We start from the raw sequence: 18218 nt of genomic DNA, 5'->3' as shown, positions 1-18218 counted from the left end.
AAGGAAAAATGAAATACAGAGGCTAGATGAAGCAAATACAGTAAAATTTGATCAGGGTGAATCTGGATAATGGCTATATGGAGGTTTCAGAGACAGTTCAATTTTTTTGAATTTTTAAATTTATATGATAAAAATAGAAAGCATAAACAAAATTATAACCATGTAATATACTATGAGAAACATTTGCAACACGTATGTAAAGTTACAAATTAAGAAAAATGCAAAAGAATCAATGGGCCAGTGTATAAAGTATTCTAAAATAGAAACAAATATCTTGAAATAAAGAGAAAATGCTCAAATTCAAAGAAACATTAAAAATAAAAAATATATATACAGGATATAGCACATTAAACGTTTAATGTTGCTGCTGTTGCTTTTCTTATAATTGAGGGTGAAATGGGCACTGTTTTACACTGTTGATGAGATGGAAAATTGTGATAATCTTACTGGGAAGCTATTCGGCAATAAATACCAAGAGGTATAAAAACATTTATAGGCTATAGTACTCTATCACAAAAAATAACTAGACATTACAACAAATGTATACATAAAAACATTATTTGTTACTGAGTATTTTAAAAGGCAAATAGTAAGAAACTCAAAAGAAATCAATGATGGGAAACTAACATCTTATAATAGGTAGTAATTTAAAATTAAATTTACAAAGAAATTAAATGACTTGGGAAAATGCTCCACAGCACTTAAGACTCTCTCAAGTCATCATGAGATGGTCCTAAAATTTCTGTTATTATGCCAATGAATTTGGCTTCATCAACATAAAATATTCCACACTTATCTGCCTCGTAACGAAAATATCCGTAAGGGTACCCTTGACATGATTTTCTATGCTGTTCGAATACAAATCTTCCCCACTTATTATTTTAAAAGCTGGTACATTTTCATTTAAATAGTAATACATTACATTTTCTCTCTGTTGAAAACAGGACACATCACAAGAAAATAGAAAAACATCTAAGAACACCAAGCATAACATGAAAGCTTCATTTACCACCACTTCCGCCCTCATTCTCTATCAAAGGAGATCACAAAGTGCATCCTTCTAGACTACTTTCCATGAAGTCATATATATGCAAAATACATACATGTGACCTATCTATACACATGCATATAATCACATATACATGGCTATATATATATAAACACACACATATATTTGTGTGTAAACACAACAAAAATCCATCAAAAATGCATCTAAAATCATCTAACATTGCTTTCTACTTTCAAAGTCTTTACCAATTCATATCCTACCAACAGTATTTGCTTATACCCTGACCAATATTAGTAACTAATTACTTCAAATTTAGTGAATCTTAACAGAAGAAAAATGTCTTTATAATTTTGGTCTGCATTTATAAGAGTAATTATTTTCATATGTTTATCAGCCATGTGTATATCTTCAATAGTAATTTGCCTGTACATATCCATTGACTATTTTTCTATTTGTGTGTCTTTTTCCTTCTGATTGATAGTAGCTCTTTATAATTTATACATGTTTACCCAGTTGCTGTGGACATGTTGCCATAATTTTCTCCTATTCCTTATTTTTAAATTTAGTAATATCTTCTTTTTTGGATAGAAGTTTTAAATTTTTACAAAGTCAAATTTGTCAGTTCTTTTTTTAAAGCTTTTGAGATTTGCATTTTTCTAATAAAGATAATTTGCCCTTGTTATTTTAAAAAATGATTGCATTATCTCTCCTTGTATTTTTCTTGTTTATTTATACATTATATCTTTAATTTCTTATATGGGGTTTCCTAGAAAAATGCCCATCTTATCTGGATTTTTCTATTTGTTGTCAAATAATGTGTCCATTATTTTCATATAACATTTTAATCTCTTCAATAGTGATAAAAACCTCTCCTAATTTCTCATTTTTAGTTGTCGTATTCTATAGTGAACTAGAATCGACTTGCCAAAGTTGAATCTATTTTATTGGTCATTTCAAAGAACCAGCTTTCATTTTTATGGTTTAAGTCTTCTTTATTGATTTCTACTTTTATTTTTATTAATTCCTTCATTGTATTTATCTTCTTTGACTCTGTTATCTTCCTGGTATCTTAATTCACATATTTATTTCTCCTTTTTTCAGTTTTTCTTATTTTCTAACTCATGTATTCAAATGTATTTAACGTATATAACAAATGCAAAGTTCACTCTTTCTTCTGAATGGATTTTGAGCTGTTAAATAGCAAAATTGTCCTACCAATTACATCTGTTTTAATATTTGCACACAGCCTGAGAGTTCCATATAAATAGAACATTTCAAAGCATTAAATTTATTTTTATATTTGGTCTTCTAGTTTTATGCTTTCTATACTTAGTGTATTTCTTTTACATTATGTTTAATTTTTCTTTTGTGATTTTAAAAGTAAATATCCTGTTTTTATTTTGTGTTAATTTTTTTATTTTAAAATACTGAACCTGTGTCCACAGTTATATCAGTAATTTCAGAGCATATCTTGACCTCTTGTATGTAGAATGAGAAAATTATCACATTTTATTTCACTTCTACTCTTTATTTCACTTCTACTCTTCACTGTTTCTTTTATGTTGTTGTTACAACTGTATTTAATCCTTAATTATTTTTAAAACACTTGATTTTTATAATTTTGTTGTAATGATTTTGCCTTTTACCATCAGGCATTTTTCATAGCACCATTTAAAAATTCTTTGTTGAAATGTTTATTTCCTTATACCAAAGTAAACTTGAATATGACCTTAAAGTGTTTGATAGTTGTTTGTTTTCAGACTAGAACAAATGACGGCTTTTCAGTCTTTTCCTTTACAATTTCCCATGTGAACAGGAACTTGACTCGGGTTCAGGATGTTAAAATCACAGCCTTTTCCTTAAAACCCCTTCCATCAGAGCTTTCAACCTTGTGGGCCAAGGATGGGCTGCAGCTATGATGAAAAGGTAGGAAGCGCCTCAGCTGAGGGTGGCTGAGAAAACACCTGGCAGGTGGAGCCCTGGAGTTGCACCTGGGGCTGCAAAGACCACTAGGCATTTACCATACAATATTTTTATTTTCTCCGCCTTGTCACCTTGTCACAATGTTGTGAAGTCCTCAATAGATGTTTCTCTATTATTTTCTCTTCTTTATCATTGTGAAAAAGTATGAAACCCAGATGGTTTTTCTCTCATCGTATTTAGTCATTTTCTTTACTCTAGATGATGGTATGTTTCTTTGTCATTTTTGAACATCCAGACTTTTATCAGATTGTATCCATATACAGTTCCTTTTAATTACAACTCATGAGCCATTTGAATATATAAAGTAAGTGTATTACTTAATTTGAAACGTTTTCTATCTTAATACGTTTGCATATTTTTTTCTAGGTAATTATCCTTACTCTTCTTCAGAAAAAAAACTTTCATATTTGGGTCTCTATTATTTGTCTTTTATATTAATCTGATTTCCATTAGTTGTTTTACCTCTTTTTTTGTTTTTCACTGAATTCTAGGGAGCTTCCTAAGCTGAACTTTCATATAATTCTTGATTGTCTGCAGTTTCAGTTCTATTCTTCACTCTGTCTTCGACTACTAGAAAAATGTTCCCCAGTTTTTAATACATTTTATAACATTTTTATTTACCACATTTATATTACACTATATCTGTTGTTCCATGCATGTTTTCATCTCAGTCATCTTATGGCATCTATTCTCTACATTGTCAGGTATTTCTTATTTTATAAAATTTGATTGGATCCAAACTTTTATACTGAATAAAGCTACAAGAGAATGTGGAGGCCAAGGCCCTTGGCCCACTAGAGGTTCTCTGAAAATCACTGACATGAGGTAGATTGATTAACAGGGGAAAAGGCATAGGAATTTATTTAACGTGTATACCTGAGAGTCTTCAGAATGAAGGCCCAGCCCCTCAGTGAGGTACAAAAGCTTATACACCATCCTGAGGTTAGAGAAAGAATGAGGGTGCAAACCATAGCCAAAAACAGGTTATGGTGATAAATCAGGTTTTACTGGCAAGATAGGTTGTGAGAGAGAGAAAGGAAGAAGCTTGTCTAGCAAAGCAGGTCTTGCTATATACAGGAAATCTCGAAAGTAGCATTCCTCAGAGAGAATAGATGGCAAATGTCTCTTTTCTGACCTTTAAAGGTGTCAGGCTCAGTTAATCTCACCTAGATCCAAGAAACACCTAGAAATGGAAGGCCTGGCTTCATTAATGGAGATTCTGTAGAGAGACAAATTTCCTCCACAAAAGATAGCTTTGCGAGACCATTTCAGCCTGCTGGCACTGCAGCAGCCATTTCAAAATACCTCAAAGAGATGCATTTGGAGGTAAAGTATTTTGATTTCCTTCAAGAGTATGCACTTTTGTAACCGCCCAACAAGTCCACCTTGCCCGCTGCCTAGACAGAGCCTATTTATCAAGACAGGGGAATTGCAATAGAGAAAGAGTAATTCACGCAGGGCCATCTGTGAAGGAGACCAGAGTTTTATTATTACTCAAATCAGCCACCTCAAAAACTCTGGGATGGGAGTTTTTAAGGATAATTTGGCGAGCAGGGACAGGGGCAGTGGGGAGTGCTGATTGGTTGATTGGTCGGGTTGGTGATGCAATCACAGGAGGCTCAAAGTGTTTTTCTTGCTGTCTTCTGTTCCTGGGTGGGATTGCAGAACTGGTTGAACCAGATTACTGGCCTGGGTGCTGTCAGCTGGTACATCAGAATGCAAGGTCTGCAAAATATCTCAAGCGCTGATCTTAGGTTTTACAACAGTGATGTTATTCCCAGGAGTAATCTGGGGAGGTTCAGATTCTTACAGCTGCAGGCTGCATGGCCCCTAAACCATAATTTCTAATCGTATAGCTAATTTGTTAGTCCTAAAAAGGCAGACTGGTCCGCAGGCAAAAAGCGTTTTTTGTCTGTTTGTTTATTTGTTTGTTTGTTTGTTTGTTTCCAAGAAAGGGATATTATCATTTTTGTCTCAAAGTTAGACTATAAACTAAATTCCTTCCCAAGGTTAGATTAGCCATCACCCAGGAATGAACAAGGACAGCTTAGAGGTTGAAGCAAAATGGAGATGCTTAGATCTGATCTCTTTCAGTATTATAATTACCTCAGTTATAATTTTTGCAAAGGCAGTTTCACTTCCTTGGCCTCTTAGCACTTTTTTATCCATCCCTTTTTTTAACCAAAGCTCTTCATATGCCCTAGAGTGTGGTTTTTTCCATTTTACAGAATAAGGATAAATTCATACAGACATCTATTCTCATCATACAGGTATCTAAGTGACTTTGGAAGCCCTCTCTCTCTAATTGAATAGCATTAATTTTCTCGTATTGGATCTGAAGTTGGATAATTAGTTGATGTGTTGTATTTTTAGTTATCTAGAAGCCTAAGGAATATAGAGAAATAATTCTGAATAGTGGAAAATCTTTGCCTTTCAATGTTTTCTTTCACTGTTTCTATTAATAGAAAAGATCCTAAACTACATGCCAGACCCAGCAGCCTAAAGCTGTCATCAAATACCTCAAGAAATAATGTTTGTGTTTCTGAAATAAAAAGTCTGTCAAAACTTGCTGTCATTCACCCTCTACCTGGTAACAATCGCCTTCTTGCATATCTATTCTCAAATTCTACATGTCTTCTTCAAGTGCGTAAACTGACAAAAAATTCCTAAGCTCCTCCAACCAACTGAAGAGATCCCTCTTGGCCAAGGGGACGTCAGAGAAACCCAAAATACTGAATTCCCACCCATGATGGGATGAGATACCCCCTGCCTTTCGGAACTTAGGTAAAATGGATATCATAATGATACAGGAGATAGAAAGAAATTATTTAGGCAGATAATGAGTGCAAAAGAGCCCTCAGCAGAACTTCCCTTCTAACAAAAAGCAGCCCTAGAGATCACTTCTTTTCTAACAAAGAACAGCCTGAAAGATTGAGCTGCAAACATAGATAAGAAAGCTGGAAGCTTGCATGGGGGGATGCTGGCAGCTGCACCAATAGAAAAGGGCTACCTGGGGACCAGGATGTCCACCATGGGGTTCCACCTTCCCTTTTTCATTAGCACGTATACAGTAAGAAAGAACTGGATAACATAGAGAAGCCAAGGCAGAGAACCCACCTGCGTAATAAAAGATCGGGGTGGGGGCCATCAGAGATTTGTGCCCTATGCAGATGGCACACCCAGTCCTAACAGGTTTTTCATGCCATATGTAAACAAGACACTGCCTCCTGACTAGCGCATCTATAAAACCCCCAGCATTTTGCCGTGCTTAGGCAACCCATTTTTCCAGGACCCCTCTCTGTAGCAGAGAGATATTCTCTCTGTTTTGTCTATTAAATTTCCACTCTTAACCTCATTCTTTGTGTGTCCACATCCTTGATCTCCATGGCGGTGAGACAACAAACCTTGGGTGTCACCCCAGACAACAAGGCCGCTTCAGTAAGACTGGCAAAACAGACTTTTTGTGGCAATAAGATGCCAAATTCTAAACAAGATCTAAGGCTTTGGAAGGCAGGGTTAAGTCATGTCCTGCAAACCATAAAATCTCCTTAGACGGATTTTTGTTAACCTGGTATAATGTGGTTTACTTTCCAGCCTATAATGAGGCTTACTTTCCAACCTCTTTCCATGTGATAGAGTATTACATGACAGATAGCAGACTCTAAAGGAAATCAAAATATTTCACTTCAAAATGTATTTCTTTGACATATTTTGAAATAGCTCCCATAGGTCCAGCAGATTGAAATGGCCCTGCAAAGCCATCTATTGTGTGGGAAATTTGCATCTGTACAGAATCTCTATTAATGCAACCGGGCCTTTCCTTTCTAGGCCTTTACCTATATCTAGGAGAGATTAACGGAGAGCCTGGCACCTTTAATTTATGAAGACAGACATTTGCCATCAATTCTCTCTAAAGGCTGCTACCTATAAGGCTTCCTCTACATAACAAGAACCTTGGCCTACACAAGCCCCCTTATCTTAACTCAAGCATTTCTTTCTATTGACTTCAAGTGTTTAGACAAAGCTTATGTCAACTAGGAAATCTTTGATTCCACCAATGAGGTATAATCCCCCCACTTCAAGATATTGCCCCTCTTTAGGCTAAACCAAAGTTTACCTTCTATGTATTTATTTATGGGTTTGTTTTGTTTTTGTTTTTGTTTTTGTTTCTTGAGATGGGGTCTCACTCTGTCACCCAGGCTGGAGTGCAGTGGTGCCATCCCAGCTTACTGCAACCTCCACCTCCCATGCTCAAGTGATTGATCCTCCCACATCAGTCTACCAAGCAGCTGGGACCACAGGCATGCATCATCATGCCTAGCTAATTTTCTGTATTTTTGGTAGAGAGAGGTTTTTCCGTGTTTCCCAGGCAGGTCTCCAACTCATGAGCTCAGGAGATTCACCCACCTTGGCCTCCTAAAGTGCTGGGATTACAGGTGTGAACCACCACACCCAGCCTATTTATGGTTTTACCTGCAATACCTGTCTCCCAAAAATGTATAAAACCAAACTGTAACCCTACAGCTTTGGGCAAACTTTCTCAGGACCTCTTGAGACTGTTCCCTTGGCCATCATCACTCGTATTGGCTCAGAAGAAGCCTCTTTATATATTTCAAAGAGTTTAACTTTTCCATTGACAACTGGTTACCATTAACTACACCAGAAAGGAACCCTGACGGTTTGGGGCAGATGCTCTTTTCTTTTCCAAAATAAAAGAGCTGAAACACATAGCTACATTTATCTGGAAGCCAAGGCTAGGTTTTTGTTTTTTTTTTTTTCTACAGTAGGTCACTGCGCTTAGACTCAAATAAACCACTTTAAAACAAAGATAAAATCTGGTGTTCTTCTCCATTGTGCCTGAATGTTGCTAGACAAATGATTGTTCATGGAATGAATAAATAGCTGCACTTACTTACTTACCTGCCTATATGACAGATTGATAGATTAGAAGAGCCTGATTACTGCAAGCAGCCTTAGTCTTTTGGATCCCCATTTCAAATGAAGATTCTTACTGCCGATCATGGAGATTTCTAAAATTTGGAGCATAGGTGACGATATGTCAGAACGCCAGTAAAAGAAAGAGCATGGCATCCATATCTCAGTACACATTTCAGTTCTTTATTTTATCTGATCAGGATAGACTTGCTATATTCCACTCTTTCTCATTCGAAGGGATAAAAAGATAAGTGACAGGTGAGGGCTCTGTGGAGACTGTTGTAACATGAGGTTCAAAAGAGAAGCATGACCATCAGCTCAGATTTGAAACTCGTGCAGGGTGTAGAAAGACCTTTCATTACATGTAACTTGGGTCATAAAAGTCCAGTCCAATGCTGGCCAACAGAACTTTCTGCATGATGGAAAGGTTCTACATCTGTACATTTGACACAGTAGCCATTAGCCATGCGTAGCTATTGAGCACTTGAAATATGACAGAATTACTAAGTAACTGTATTTTTAATTTTCTTTAAATTTAATTAATTTTTATTTAAATAGCCAAATATATTGGAAAACAAAGTCCAAGTCAAATCATTGACTTTAGTCAATATTCCTTTCCTAAAATCCAATCTCTGCCCACCAATTATCCCCAAGAACCAGTGAGGGCTTACATCAAGGAGGGTTTAATGCAAATATTATTTTTCTAAGAAATTTTCCTAATATATATCACTCTAGATCTTACAGGATCTTTTTTTGTGTGTGTTAAGGCAGGTATGGAAGACTTAAGGTAACATTTGCCTTTTCCCTCCGGGATTTCTGGGTCTCGCTTTACAGGCCACATCTTACGGCCAAATGTGAGTCAGCTGGAGAACTCGGGAACCTTGAATGCTTGATGTCTTTTGGAAAGAAGCAGGCAATTTGATTCTCACCTTTTCTTTCCTCCTCCCTCTGGAGTCCCTTCCATCCACAGAATTCTATGATCAATGATCATATCAATGAGCTCAGTGGTTCTCATGCTCTGTTCTCAGGAAATGGCAAGATTTGTTCTCATAAAATCAAACACCCAAAGCTCATGCTGATTTTTTCAAACCTGTGAGGATACTTACTATCTCAGACAATCAACTTCTAATCTCACTGTGTCTGTAAAATACCACCATTTTTCTGCATCTTATCATATTCTACTTCTAAGTTTTTTTAATTGCCTAATGACCTATTTTATACACAGCATGTGGTTAAAATTAAAGTAGCAATACTGTTCATTCCACGTACAAACTATTTTTCTTCTTTGGAAAAACATTGATTACTCCCAGAGAACATTGCTGCACAGTAGTCATTACTTCATCATTTCACAGACTAAGAATGGGAGGAGGAAATGAATAGGCTAAAAGGAGAATATCTGTGTGGCACCCTAGCCAGAATCAAAGTCGGGCTTTAGTCTGTGACTTTTCATGTCAACTTCAGACCTGTCCTCTCCCTATTATAAGGTTATAACCATGAATCATTCTCAATTAACCATGAGCATATTTTACATACTAGATCTAAACGCATACCAATAGACTCTGAAAATAAAAAGAAAGAAAAAACACACAGTAAACTGTTACTAACCACATTATGCTGTTATTGCCAACAAATATTTGATTGACTTGATCCACTAAAAGAACTCAGAAGTAGATGTTTGTGGAACAAAATTATCGCTACATCCTCCCCCAACCCTGATTTAGTCAATAATATCATAAAACCAAATGGCCCCTTACGTGACTTACAAATCATCCACACACAGAAAAAGTGGCTGCTTCTGTTCCTAAATCTCTATCACCCATAGAGCCTTTCTTATCACTGCAAAAATAACTATACACAATGGTATGTGGGTGGGGGACTTTTATCTCTTTAGGGAATCTTTGGGTTCATAAGGAAAAGAGGAAGTTGTTCCTCTTTTGAGAAACATCTTTGAAGATTTTACTCCAAGGGAAAAATCTCAGTTATAAATATCCTGTCTATATGGTTCTACCTGCCCCCAACATATCTTTCTTCTTCCTAAATACACTTCTCTAGGAAATCCCTTCCTTTTGTCATAATGTCTAAAATTCTGCCAAACAGAGTTGCATTTTAGTTAACAATAATTCTCTTTTAGAATTCAAATATTTTTAATAATATTGTAGATCTGTCACTTCACCTATACCTCATCATGCTATGTCAGGGAAGTTTGATTTTTAATTTTGGGAGCTGCAGGAGAGCTATTATGTTCAGTGGAGCAGACCTCTATAGAGTGCAAAATGTCAGCTAGTATACATAACATCAAATTCTACAATTTTTAGAAATGCAAAGCTTTTGGCTTCATCTTACAATTCTAAATCAGTAGGTTTGCAATGGGTCCAAGACTCTTCATTGGAAAGAATATATGATGCATGTTGTTCAATTCCAGGACATGGTATCCCTGGGAGGTGTGCACTGCACAATCTGCGCATCTTTCATTGTCTTGGACATCACCTATTTTGATAAAGGCTTAGGTGATAGAATACATAGAACATTAGGGCTCATGGGGAAAGGACTAAAATTGAAAGATAGGTGAATATTTGAAAATGACTCAGAGCCAAAAGTATAATTTGCCATTTCAAAATTTCATCAAGATTTGGCTTTGGACCCAGGAGGAAAGCAGCAACTCCTCCCCTTTTCTACCTCCTCTTCTTCTACAAAACTCCTTGCTCTCATAGCCTGGAATCATTTTATATAGTTCAATTTCATACGGACAAAATAATCTTTCTGTGTCGTCTTGGGAATCCATCCATCATCTTTAACACTAAGTACAGCAAGAAAATTTATAAAGTATAAATAATCCAACTAACCCTTCCCAAAGACAGGAACTTAAAATTTATCATAAAAAGGAAACCAGACAAATAAGATTCCAAGAGAAAAATAAGTAAACTCTACATATTCAAGAACCAGCATGTAAAATGATTGTGTTGTTCCTCAAAAAAAGAAAAAGAAAAAATTGCAATGATCAGGAGGAACATATTGAATAATTATAGGCACATCTAGGGTTTTGAAACCTTTGTGGTTGTTCCTTGAATGTTTCAATTAGAGTGCTCTAAATTTTCAAGGTGTAATATAAACTCATAAATAAGTACAAAAGAATACTCTAAAACCAGTTATCAAGGATGATTTTTTTCTGTTTTTTTTTTTTCCATTAGAACAATCAAACTGATACCTTTATTCTTTGCTATATAAAGGGTGGACCTCAGACTTGTAGCATCAGCCATCACCGGGGAGCTTGTTAGAAATGCAGAATTAGAGGACCCACCCCAGACTTACTGAATCCAAATCTGCTTTCCAACAAGATTTCTAAGGACGAGGATTTACATCGTCTTTTGAAAAGCATTGTTTTATTTCACATAAAGACTATATCTAAGGGAAATTGGAGCCTATATACTACATCAGGGGTCCCCAACCTCTAGTGGGGGAACCAGGGGTTCCAGGCCGCACAACAGGAGGTGAGCAGCAGACTAGCAGGTGAAGCTTCATCTGTATTTACAGCTTCTCCCTATAGTTCACATTATCACCTTAGTTCTGCCTCCTGTGAGATCAGCGGTGGCATTAGATTCTCACAGAGGTGTGAACCCTATTGTGAACTGCGCATGCGAGGGATCTAGGTTGCCTGCTCATTATGAGAATCTAATGCCTGATGATCTGTCACTGTCTCCCATCACCCCCAAATGGGACCATCTACTTGCATGAAAACGAGCTCAGTTCTCCCACTGATTCTACATTATGGTGACTTGTATAATTCATTATATATAATTCATTATATATTACAATGTAATAATAATAGAAATAAAGTACACATTAAATGTAATGCACTTGAATCATCCTGAAACCATCCCCCACCATGCCTGGTCCATGGAAAAATTATCTTCCACAAAATCCTTGTGCCAAAAAGGTTGGGCACCACTGTACTAAATAGATACCCTCCAACATTGATGATATTCAATATCTTGAGTCCAGGTCTGAAAATATGCATGGAGACTGTGGTTCTATAACTGACTTTCATAAATTAATCAATTTTTCTGAATGCCAGTTTCTATTTAAGAAATTATATTATTGCCATTTAATTCCAACTGAGGATTCTATAAAATGAAGCTAAATTCCTCAATTCAGTGGTTGACCCGTGAGTAGATAATGGCAGAGTCTCTTTCAATAGAGAGTAGGACCAAGGATCACATTAGCTTGGATTAAAAAAAAATTCAAAAACACATAAGACTGTAAAATAAATGTTTATTCCACCCTTATTCAGATAGTACGCATTGTTGGACTATCTGATAGTTGGCACCTTTCAGTGCAGCTGCAGAAGAGGAAAATGTTAAATTGAGCATCCATGAAGCGTTTTAAATTTCTTTTGTTATTAAATCTAGAAGCAAACTGTAATTTTTACTTTATGACCCTCCAGTTAAAACAGCCCAACACCATCAGTAAAAGGACATCATCAAAATTGTGAAAATACACAAATGAAAAAAAAGAAATGAATAAAAGAACAGATTCATAAATAATATTATTTTTCTTTTCTTTTTTATTATACTTTAAGTTTTAGGGTACATGTGCACAACGTGCAGGTTAGTTACATATGTATACATGTGTCATGTTGGTGTGCTACACCCATCAACTCGTCCTTTAACATTAGGTATATCTCCTAATGCTATCCCTCCCCCCTCCCCCGAACCCCACAACAGGCCCTGGTGTGTGATGTTCCCCTTCCTGTGTCCATGTGTTCTCATTGTTCAGTTCCCACCTATGAGTGAGAACATGCGGTGTTTGGTTTTTTTTCCTTGTGATAGTTTGCTGAGAATGATGGTTTTTTACTTTAAATCATCTATTTTGCTTGGTTATTAGCTTCCTAGAAGGTAGGTTCCAGATGCTCCATACTGGGATTTGATTTTCAGTAACTTGATCCTTTAACTAGCTGTGATAAGCAAATGTGACTAGTTTACCAAGAGTTAAGGACAGAGTTTCTGTCCATTAGGGAATATTTCCCTTACTTCATTCTTTAACTATAGCTGCAGCCCATACCCAAGCCAATCAGCATAAAAATATATGCAGAAATTTTTAAAAGCAACATGCAAAAGTGTATGTAGATAAACACAAAGCTATCAGCATAAATCAAACCACTTAAAGCACGTTCCTTTAATGAATTCATGATGTATGTGATGAGAAAGCTGATTTTTATTCACCATAAAAAAAACTACACAATTTTGATTACCCAATTTTGGTTCATTTAAATTATTTTATCTTCAATTTAACTTACTGATTTCTTATTGCTGACTTTGCATTATTCCAATTTATGATAGTCTCTGATTTCTTTTTATATCATTTTTACACAATTTCATCCATTTTGGCAGTCTCTTTTCTAACATTTGGATATTTCCTAATTGACTAACATGTCTGAGGTAATCAACTTCTCATGGACAGCACTTGATCCTACCATTAGTATGAAAATGTTATATATTTAGCAGACAAAGGTATTATTCTAGTATTCTTTGAAAAATACATATCCTCATTTGTATGTAAAGAATAAACAGAAGCAGATAGTTTTAATTTAATTTATATAATTCAAAATCTTCATTTGTGCCATATAATTACATATATTTCATTTGGCTAATTGATAGGAGGGTAAATCTAGCTTGATAAAACTTTTAAACAGAAAGAAATATAACTTTATTTTATAGGATTATGTCTGTGGTTAGGAGCTGGGAGCTTAGCAACCTTTGTAAATATACAAAGAGATATATACAACCATGCGCAGAGTATGCACGTTCCTGAATGTCTATCAAGAAGCTTAATGCTATCAAAGTACTCCACTGATAATGAAAGTCAAGGCTCAAAGGACAGTAAGCATATTATTCCATATAATGTATTATGCATCAATAGTTTCAGGCGGGCAAATCCTACCAGCCTCTCTCAGGCCACCACAACAGAGTTAGTGAGAAGAATATTAACTGTATCAAGAAATGGTAAAAGAGAAAGAAGAAAGGGAGACCAAAGGGAATAAAAATCTAGAGCTCCTCCTTTTTTTTTTTTTTTTGTTACTTTTGCCACCTTTTTCTATTTACCTTGTGTTCCAGAAATCTACTCTGTAGGCTCTTTGCTCTTACTCTCCATTCTCCCAATCTTCATCTGATCCTTTCTTTGCCTTCATTTCTCTCTCCTTTAAATTTTTGGGGCTTTATTTGCCATCAAAGCTCAATCCAAGGTCAAGATGAAATATATACTTGTTACCATTCTGTCCCAGATATTTACTTGTCAAATTTAAGCTATTTCAAATCAGTTCTTCATTATGATCTCACTTCAACTTCAGCCATAATTAACATGTGCATCCCACAGCTCATGACATCAATTCCACCTGAGCAATATTCTTTTTATCTCTGCATATAAAAGCTACACTGGCACCAATGGCAAATTTTTAAATTTGCTGTCGTTTCTTTGCCCTATACAAGTGTCCAGTTGTCATTTCAATAAAGACAAACTGGATCTACTATCAGGAAATAGCCACTATTTTCAAATTTTTGACACCAAAACTGCTTGCTATCTTTAAATCCCTTTCTTTTGATCTCTCTCATATCATACTATATTGGACAAATGTATTTTAGGCAGTTGAAGATTCTTTCTCATCATCGTGTAAGAAATGAAATAATTTCTATGTGTGTTTACTAGGAGATATATGCTTCACTTTTGGGCAAGAATGGCATGCAAACTCATGAAGCATTTTACATAAATAAATTAACATAATCTTAATATCAAGCAAATTAACAGAAATCAAACAAATTTAATATCAGTCAAATTTTCAGAAATTTGCATGGGTGTTTCATAAAGGTAACACCAAAGGGGTTGAAGTAGTACAGAGGGAAGTTTTTTCAACTTCATTATTTCCCAAAACAACACAGATTACCAGCTTTGCAAAATTTTCCCTGTTGAGTTTAACATATGGACTTTTAAATACAAAGGACTTGTCCCCAAGTATCAGAAACTTTCCAACTAATTTAAACTATCCCAATAACTTTGTAAAGACACATTAGCAATTTTCCTTTGGCTTTGCTATCTCCTTCCATCAAAACTACGAATTCTGAAGGTCTCTTGCTATTTCCATGCTGCCTCTTTGACTTACAGTCTGTTCAGAATGAGCCTCCTCATCAGGTCCCTGTCACAATAAGTGTGTGCATATGTCGGCTCATCTTTTTATTGCTCCTCTTTACATAAAGACAAGAGTCTCACTTATAAAAAATAGTTGCAGGAAAGTGTCAGTAAAAAATTTTAGCAACATCAAACTTTAAATAAAACACACATTTGGAATGTGATGGAAATTTTGCAAAATAAATTTGATGGGTGGTATGGGGATGCTTGTTCTGTTTGTTCTGTTGTGTTTTATTTTTTTACTTTAATATTTTAGGCAAAGTGACCCAATGAAACAACATTTTATATATATATATATATAATATATATATATATACACACACACACACACATATGTATATGTGCACACATATATACATATATACACACACATATATATATATTCACTTGATATGGGATATATGCAAATTGTTTAAATGTCAATAGAGAAGGAATCCAGAAGAAAACCTTTTTGCTCTTTTAGCTCCCTGGTTAGGACCTCAGCTCACATTCTAAACTCTCTGTCTTCTGATAGCAACTCTTGCCCATTTCCTCTCCCCTTCCTCAGGGTGATACAAGAAATGAACATTGCAACTCAATAATATGCCTCAAGTAGTTTCTGTCATGCAAGTAATGTCAAAAAGATCATGGGGAAAATTTATCAAAATTGCAAATAATTAACTCCCTTTTGCCACTGCCATGCAATGGCATTTGCAGCAGTCTTATTGTAATAAACAAAAAGTATTTGACCTATACCTATTTTTATTAGAAAAAGAGAGCATAATTCAGTATTCTACTATTCAAGGTTTAACAAGTTTCTGTAAGCTAGTACTGAAATTATACACTGAAACTAAATTGTGTTTAAAATGGGTTCCTTTGTATAGTTTAGAACAAATGATTTCCAGATGATAGTCAAACTCAAAAATAGAGCCTAGAATTCAGAACAGTTCAGTTGAATTGTTGAATTTGTAGGCTAAGACAAAATGAAGGCCCCAAATCTGCTAAAAGCATGTATTTTTGGTTTCTCTGCTCCTTTAAGAATGTTCATCATGGATGCTATGAAATTTCTGTCAATTCTTAAAATAACCAAATATTCCAATCTTTTAGAAACATAAATAAGAAGAAGCACAGCTTCTTTCACATAACACAGAATAAAGCGTAAAATCAAAGTTTGGAGCTAAATCTGTTAGCTGGAATAGTTAAGAGCAAATAGAGGCAATGTCTGCATTGCCTCTGTTCTCCATTCCTTTCCCTTTTTTTAATTTTTTTCCTGTCTTACCAGACGCATAGTCTCCTTCTGCCTTGGGAAAGAGAAATATGAAAAAACTACATATGCTTTATTCTTTAACAGAATGTTCTTTTTCAAAACCAGAAAATATTATAGAATCATAAAATAATTTCAGATTCACATTTTTAGTGACAAATCTATTCCAGTTTCAGCATAGTGAATGTATGTGGCAGCTTACCAATATAGAGACAATGTAATAGAAAACAAAAAGACCAGAATTTTGGTTTGGGAAAATCAGGATTTGAAGTCCAACTTCAATGCCTACTAACAAGTAACAATCTTTCTGAGCTTTAATTTCTCCTCTGTTCAAATGAGAATAATATCAAGTTTTCAAGGATTTGGGGAGGATCAGGAATAATGTTATGTAGAGCCAACAACAGTCTTTGACTCCTAATAGGTGGCCAGTATAAGGTCTGGTACTGTTGCTGGTGTTAAAGACACAAATAGAATTCACAAGGCTGTACTCAGATTTATTCACCAATACTTCCAAGGATCTACACCCAAGAGCATCAGTGATATAGATGGATAGGTAGACAGACAATTGATTGATTGATAGATATTAATAGATAGATAACTAGCTTGATTGATTAAGAAGAAACTCTGTTTTAATATGATTTTAGATATGAACTGGAACTCGGTCATCACAATTCTGAAATAAATGGAAATTCACTAACTGCAGTTACATGCACCAGCAAAACCACACATGGTGCTTTTTTTTTTTACTTTTTCTGGTACTTTTTTAATATGCAGCATTCCTTTGACAAACCTTATTATAGTTTATATTTAAAGAAGTACTAATAAGTTTAGGGAAATATGTACATTGTGATTCAAGGTATGTTTCAATAAATCTACTCTAAACCTACTAAGAAATAAATCTTTGACAAATTTGTCTCCCCTACACTGTTGTTTTCTCCTGTCTTCTTCCTTGTTCCTCTAGCATCACTGAATGTCCCAATTCTACCCATTTTGTAAGTCCCAGTTTGAAGCTCACCTATTCCTTTGAAGCCTAGAGAGGCAATTCCTTCCTCCTTTATTACTGCAATGATAATATAGTTACACAGTTTTTTGCAAAAATTATCAACAAACAAGTGCAAACCTGTCACTCATGTAGTAACACATACCAGAAACATGGGAATCATGCTCATCTTCATCTTTAGCTGCAACTCATCTAGGTGGTCACCCTGTATTACCACATACTGTTTATTCACTTTGTCACTCCCTTAGTTTAGGACCATTCAGACCGCTTTGATGTGGTTTGGCTCTGTGTCCCCAGGGAAATCTCATGTTGAATTGTAATCCCCAAGGTTGGGGGAGGGGACTGGTGGCAGGTGATTAGATCATGGGGGTGGATTTCTCCCTTGATATTCTCATGATAGTGAGTGAGTTCTCACGAGATCTTGTTGTTTGAAAGTGTGTAGCACTTCCCCCCTTCTCTCTCTCTCTGCCACCATGTGAAGATGTGCTTGCTTCCCCTCCACCTTCTGCCATGATTGTAAGTTTCCTGAGGCTTCCCCAGCCATGCCTCCTATGCAGCCTTTGGAACTTTGAGTCAATTAAATCTCTTTTCCTCATAAATTACCCGGTCTCAGGTAGTTTTTTGTAGCAGCAGGAAAACAGGCTAACACATTCCCACTCTTCACCTGGTCTATAGAAAACCTTCTATATTGGTCTTCCTGCCTTTAGCCCTTTACCTCTGCAATTTTTTTCTCCACACTGTCATCAGAATGCTCTTTTAAAGCATACCTCTTATCACATCATAAACTTTGTATATCTCGTTGTCATTTGCCTACTTAATACAAGTTCAAGTCTGGGGATAGTGGCATGTTGCTTTACAAGAAGGCATGTTTG

The sequence above is a fragment of the Pongo pygmaeus genome, chromosome 17, assembly GCF_028885625.2.
Source record: "Pongo pygmaeus isolate AG05252 chromosome 17, NHGRI_mPonPyg2-v2.0_pri, whole genome shotgun sequence".
Classification (NCBI taxonomy): domain Eukaryota; kingdom Metazoa; phylum Chordata; class Mammalia; order Primates; family Hominidae; genus Pongo; species Pongo pygmaeus.
Note: the sequence above shows the minus strand (reverse complement) of the source record.